Source organism: Arvicanthis niloticus, chromosome 16 (genome assembly GCF_011762505.2).
Source record: "Arvicanthis niloticus isolate mArvNil1 chromosome 16, mArvNil1.pat.X, whole genome shotgun sequence".
Taxonomy (NCBI): domain Eukaryota; kingdom Metazoa; phylum Chordata; class Mammalia; order Rodentia; family Muridae; genus Arvicanthis; species Arvicanthis niloticus.
The window spans coordinates 15,424,782-15,431,599 of NC_047673.1; the positions used below are offsets into that span (position 1 = coordinate 15,424,782).

Here is a 6,818-nt window from a genome sequence, read left to right on the forward strand (position 1 = left end):
AGATGACAGCCATAGGGCACTGTATTTAGCACAGGGGATACCTCAGGGGACAGGATGCCAAGAATAGAAACCAAGATGGGTCTTTAGGTCACCTGCCACCCAAGCAGCCTGACTCACGATCACCCAGAGGCTGAATGTTCATTTCTGTTTGAAGTGGCTGGTTCTATTTTTGTGTTTTTCAAGTTGTTTCATGAGCAGCAAACCTAGTTTCCCTAAAATTAAAAACTATTGTGAAATATCTTAAGCATAAAAAATTCAGAGTGTATGTATAATTTATACCTTAACTCAAAAGACTCATGCTGTGTGAATTTTGCTGGGCTCCTGTCTGGGAATGGCTTATTCATTCCAGACAGGATCCTGGTGACAGACTCTGCTAAGGATTTCAACAAAGTCTAGTTTTGTGTACTAATGAGTTTATTCACAGTAAGCTTACAGGAGCATGACCCTATGTTCTAGTTTAGCTGATATTGCTTTGGTAAAATATTTTGACAAAAAAATAACTTATGGGAGAAAGAATTTATCTTACAAGTCCAGGTTACAGTTCATCACTGCAGGGAATTCAAGGTAGGAGTGTGAGCAGCTAGACCAAGTCGCAGTTATATAGAGAGAATAAATGCACATGTGCATTTATTAATAATAATAATAATTATTATTATTAATACTTAGCTAGCTTTCTTTACTCTTATGCAGTCCAGAGTCCCAGACCAGAGAATGGTAATAGCACTTTCAGGCTGAGTCTTCCTACATTAACTAGAGCAATCAAGACCATCTCCCACAGATATGCCTATATACCATAACACTCTAGACTGTCTCTCATTGAGACTCTCTTCTCAGGTGATTACAGTTTATGTCAAGTTGATAAAACTAACCATCACAGGTTATTTGTCGGAACATGGATGACCCAGACGTAGCTACACCCTGAATGGAAAATGACTCCTCACAAGAGCTGTATCTGAATCATTCACTCTCCAGCAGTTGTTACTGTTTATATAGCTTGGGGGTGAGAGAGCTTTATGGATCTTTTAAATTTCAGGAACTTCTGAAACTTCTATGTTGTTTATATACCGTACCCTTTAAGAGCCTCCCTCCAGGACTTAAGAGTCCTCCAGGAAGAACTATTTACAGTGAGAGGAATTAGCTAAACAACTCATATGTTGAAGCTTGGTCATTAGCCTGTGAAATTACTGGAAAGTGTTAGGACATTTTAGATTGGGGTATAGAGGGAGGAGGGAGCATGTGTTTGAAGGGACATTAAAATACTTAAATACCTCAGTTCCTCTTCCGCTATCCACTACCATGATATCGTGAACTTTCCTTTACCGCGTGTTCTCCTCAGCCTATGAGATGTTTTACCTCACAAGAGCTTCCAAAACAAGAGGGACTAGTGACCATTGGCTTAAACCTCTGAAACAATGAATATATATGTTGGTCCCCATTTCAGCCCTGGTTTGGGCCTTGTGGACAAACCAGAGCCTGGCTTGAGTTTTGAGACCTATCTCAGTCACTTCTGACTTTGGGGTGACTCAGCAAGACCTGTTTGGCCTTGCCTCTGCCCTGCTGTTGCTGATGTAAAGCTTTGCCATTGGCCCAGTCAGTCACCCCATACCCTTTGTCACCCTTCCCCGACTCCTATGTCATCTCACTCCACCAAAAATCCCCCTCCCTATGCTCTGAGTTTATATAAGTGAGAAGCTGAAGCAATAAAGTTGAGTTCCTGCTTCAACAAAATACCCGGCCTGGTGTGGTTTTTTTTGGGCCAGAGAGACCCGGTGGGACCAGAACTGCTCTCCTTTTGCCTGGACATGCCGGCAAGGAGCCGACATACATACATACATACATACATACATACATGCACACACATACACACACACTTTGAAATTGATATCACACACATACACACACACTCTGAAATTGTTTAAGTATCTGTGATAAAGAGCAAAGAAAGCTGACTGAAACACCAATGTTCCTATCATTTGCATTTGCTAAATATTAATATTCTTCTACATTTAGCATTTGCTTTAAGAAAGGAAGAGTTGAAAATATATGTGATGTAGCTTTTCTTTTTTAAGGTTGTGTATTAATCAGGGTTCTTTAAAATAAAAGCCAATAGAATAAATATCTGCATATGAATACATACATACATGTGGTTTATTAGAGTGGGTTATAGGCTCTGGTCTGGGTAGCCATCAGTCAGTATTGGAATCCCAAAGAAGTAGGTTCTAACATCCGAAGAGGACTGCCTTCAGCAGCAGGATAGATGAACTTGCCAGCAAGAGTGGTGGCAGCCAGGCAGAATGCAAAAGTTTGCTTCTTTCATGTCCGTTGACACAGGCTGCCACCAGATGGCTCCACCCAGATTTAGGGTGGATCTTCCCACTTTAAATGACCAATTCAAGAAATGTCCTTACAGTTGTGCCCAGCTGCTTGGTTTTAATTGATTACAGATAGTCGAGTTAACAAAAGATTAGCCATCACAAGTATATTCCTTGACACACACTCATTTTGCTTAATTTCCAAATGAAATCAATAACTAGGTCATAATTCTGTCTAGTATAACTATCATATATAAGTACAAGTGTGTTGTTTATTTTAAAAAAGATGGCAGTGTCCCTTGAGGAATGAGTAGTCTTTTAGCGTCTCAAAATTTAAATGTGATAATAACCAATGGTATTGATTTCAATCTATGTTGTATTAAATGATAAGGAAATATAGGAAGGAAAACACAAATGTTTGATTGATGCATATATGCAAAAATATATATATTTATTATATATATCTAATTTATATATATATAATATTTTAGATATATATTATATATATCTATTTAATTATATATATATCTGTATGTATGTATGTATGTATACAGATTTTTCACAATATAAGACAAAAACACCAAGTATGTTATAATTCTTGTTTCTGCAATTGGTCATGTGGCCTTAGCTGGTATTTATCACTACCGTCAACTGTCAACTGCTAGCCATTCTGTATTTCCTCCATCCTTAGCAAGTACTTCAACAGACATTGGTTCTTTCTCTAGAGGAGTGACCAATACAGATTCCTGAAGGATCTGGGCCCTTTGTCATCCTGCCTGGGTTGTTGTATTCTCCCATTGACTTTTATCTCAGGACATGATGACATCAACAGATGGCCTAAAGGATCTCCTGCACTCTAGACAGCATCTTCCTTACCCCCATTGTGGAGCAGCAGGGGGAGCCTGGATCTAGTAGCCCCTCTTAACACTGTTATTATTTTTTTTATCCTTCTTTTGACTAAATGACATCAGAAGCCTGAAGTGTCCAGGGGAAGTCTGAGATTCTAATTCAATAAAATGTTTCTTTTGTCTCTGGTAGGAATATTCTCAGTTGGAAACCAAAATTTCTAGGCCAGTAGAACTTAAGGTCTCAAGGATGGGAAACAATGCTTTCCCCAGTGGGTCACTAGGGGTGACAGTGAGTAGAAATTCTCCCACTTCCAGCCCTTGGTTCCTGGACCCACGAATCCTGGCTATGTGAGAAACTGTAACCAGGTCCCAAACCTTAGTAGGTCCCCAGGAAAGAAAACACATATGTCTGATTAATGTATATATATGCAAACATATGTATGTATGTATGTATGTATGTATGTATACAGATTCTTCACAAAATCAGGGTCCCAGACCTTAGTAGGTCCCCAGATATTAGCACAACTAACAACATAATGGAACTGTCATCCAGGCCGTAAAACTCAGCACATAAACAATACCACCTGCCAAAATTAAAACAAAGACCTAATTCATCAAAGTCCATACTTCTGGGAAAGTCTCTAAATGTACTAATCTTGCCTTTTGGCTTCTGTTGCTTTGCTTCTGGCTAAGTGTTCTTGTTAACTGGAGTATGTCAACCCAGGACATGGTATTTGTGTTTAAAAGCTCACCCTGAGTAAGGGCTACAGTGGTGGCCAGAACACCCAGTGTAGTCACTGGCCAGCTAATAAAGACATTCTGCTGGGTTAAATCCAGGTCCAAGAAGTCTTCTCTGATAGATACCCCACAACAAAATCATATCATATTTTGGGCATTGATTCAAAGCACATACTTCCCTTAGAGAACCCAGCACCAGCCTTCCAGGCTACTGCCACCTACTTGAAACTGTAACTGTATCTTCAAAAACAAATTCCACCATTGTATTCGCCCATCTGCTTCAGGATAGTGGGGAGCACTGTAAGGCGTATGGATTCCATCAGTAACCCAACAACTATTGCACCTCTCCTGCTGTGAAGTGAGTACCTTGGTCAGAAGCAAACTACCCTAAATCTGCACCGCACATTCCGGTGGCCACCCACGGACAAAGCTATCTAAGCAGAGAGCTTTTCCTTTTTGATTTTCATTACAGCTTCAGGAATCTGCTGTGTAAAGTGGGCTTGCAAGTTTTTTATGATTGACAAATGACTTCTCCAACACAAATGTACTCATCCTGGTTCTCCTTGTATTTAACAGCATGCGCACATTTGCAAGTCAACAAATAAACAGACTATTCCAGACTATATTGGGCAACATCTTTGGAACAAACATCCTTTTGGTTTGTGTGTGTGTTTCTTCTTCCTCTTCCTCCTTCTCCTTCTTTTTAAACTTTTAAATTAGTTCTTTGTGAATTTCATATCATGCACCCAAATCCCACTCATTTACCCCTCCCCTCATACTCACCCTTCACCCTTGCAACCCCCTCCCGCAACAGAGGAAAAACATCTCACTGTGTTACAGTGTGTCTCACAGTTTACCCTTTTGTCTACACCTTGCTTGCAAATGTTCATTGCAATGACTCATTGGTCTGGTACGAGGCCTCTAGCTTCTGCTACTTTAACAATACTGGAACCTCACTAGGACTCCTCTTGGATGTCCTGTTGTTGGCCTGTGTCACGGAGATCCTGTCGTTTTGGATCTGTAGGACCGGCCCTCCATGTACTCTAGCGGTTCATTGATGGGGTAGATGTTGGAGCCTGAGCGGTATCTGAGATGGTCAGCCTGCCAGCTCTCTCACTGGCTCAACAGAAACCTCTGCTACCAGGGCTAGCTCTACCCTGTTGCCCAGGTGAGGTGCAGGACCTACTATCCTGAGTGTTATAGCTGCTGAGGAAGATGGCCAATTCTCCCACTCTCATGACCTGGGGGTCAGCTCTCCCGCCTGCCATTGGTGGCAAGGTCGTGGGGTGGTGGCAGCACCTGGGGTCTCTGTGTGTCTGGATCCATCTCAGAAATGGTCATAGAAGTGCTACGCCCCACTTGTGTATTATGGTACTGGGAAGGGGTTATCTCTGACATGGTCTGCCCCGCCCCCTCCATCCCCTAGGCCTGCACAGCATCCGATTGGTGGTTGTCTCAGGTTAGCTCCCTCTCCAAGCCCTAAGGTGGTAGTCTGGTGGTAATCTTGGGTTGGGTGCTCTCATGGCCTACCAGAGTGGACACATGCGAGGGTTGTATGGGGCCTGTGCAGATCCAGACTGGTGGCTGTCTTATGCTAGCTCCCTGTCTGAGCCCCTGGCACCAAACGTTTTTCAGGGAATGTCAGGCTACTAATCATTCAGATGTTGATAGGTCAGAACACTGAGCATAGACATAATCTCGCTCCTCTCTGCCACCTGCTGGCACACATGTGACACAGCAGTCACACCTGTAATGCTTCTAGTGAAGTGGAATAACCATTATTAAGAGACTCAACAGAAAACAGCCAGGCAAATTGGATAATTGTCTTACGTAGAGATGAAAAAGACTGCAATCTTCAAATGAAAGACATCTTCAGGAAATCTAGACCATAATTGGAACTCCAAATGTTTTAACAGTCCGTGATAACAAGTGAAGACTGTCTTCAGGCAAATCTAGCCCCGTGGCATCATCCTGGCACCTGCCAAGAGCACAGCAGCTGCTCTAGAAAGAAGTCATGGCTCCCACCATTTTGTGTCGGTTTTGTACAGTATACCAATTACAGCATTTTGATTTCACGGAGCCTTAAAAGTTGACTCATCAGCACTCGGCCAAGAGATATCAGGTTTCTCCAGCTCCTTTTCAATAGACCATCTTATGTGAAATGCTTCAGTCAATCAATCAAATAAACTTTGACACATTGTTTTTCAAACTGTGAACTTCCACATCAAACTTAGACTCTCCATTCAGTGGGTCCATATTGATAAACTCAGCTTGATCTAGTTTTGTGTCCTACACTCTTAAAAATCCATTCCCATCCTTCCGGTCTGGGCCCAAGCGCTGAGCAGATCCCGGGCGACAGCTCTGCCCCCAATCTCACAAAACCCAGAGGAAGCGGGGTGCTCAGGAGCTCTAACCCCGGCAGCATCTTAGGTAAGGAGACAGCAACACCTGCCCCAAACAGGGAGTAACTGGGACCCACTGGGACCCAGGAATTCACTCCTGGCCCGGAGCATTGGTTCCTTCCTGTCTGTGCCTGAGCACTGAGCAGATCTTGGGCCTCAGCTCTAACCCCAGCAGTAACACCCACCTCAAACAGTTCAGACACAACCAGGATAATAGGAAAGACAGGTTCCAGTCAGAAACAGAGCAGGTAGCACTAAAGAGATCCAGATGGCAAAAGGCAAGCACAAGAACATAGGCATCAGCAACCCAGGGTACTTGGCATCATTAGAAAGTCCTGAATTCCCCATATCACCAGGAAAGCATGATTCAGATTTAAGATCACTTCTAATGATGATGATAGAGGACTTTAAGAAGGACATAAATAACACTTTCAAAGAAATTGAGGAGAACACAGGCAAACAGGTAGAAGCCCTTAAAGAGGAAACACAAAAATCCCTTTAAGAATTACAAGAAAACA

At 42.4% G+C, this 6,818-nt stretch overlaps 1 non-coding gene across 1 annotated transcript; it reads right to left on the reverse strand.

The window, feature by feature from the left end:
- Positions 1-5,535: 5,535 nt before the first annotated feature.
- LOC117722144 (small nucleolar RNA SNORA17) lies at positions 5,536-5,666 on the reverse strand. The gene has a single exon (XR_004608528.1). It is a non-coding gene; the product is annotated as a small nucleolar RNA SNORA17 (small nucleolar RNA).
- Positions 5,667-6,818: the final 1,152 nt, after the last annotated feature.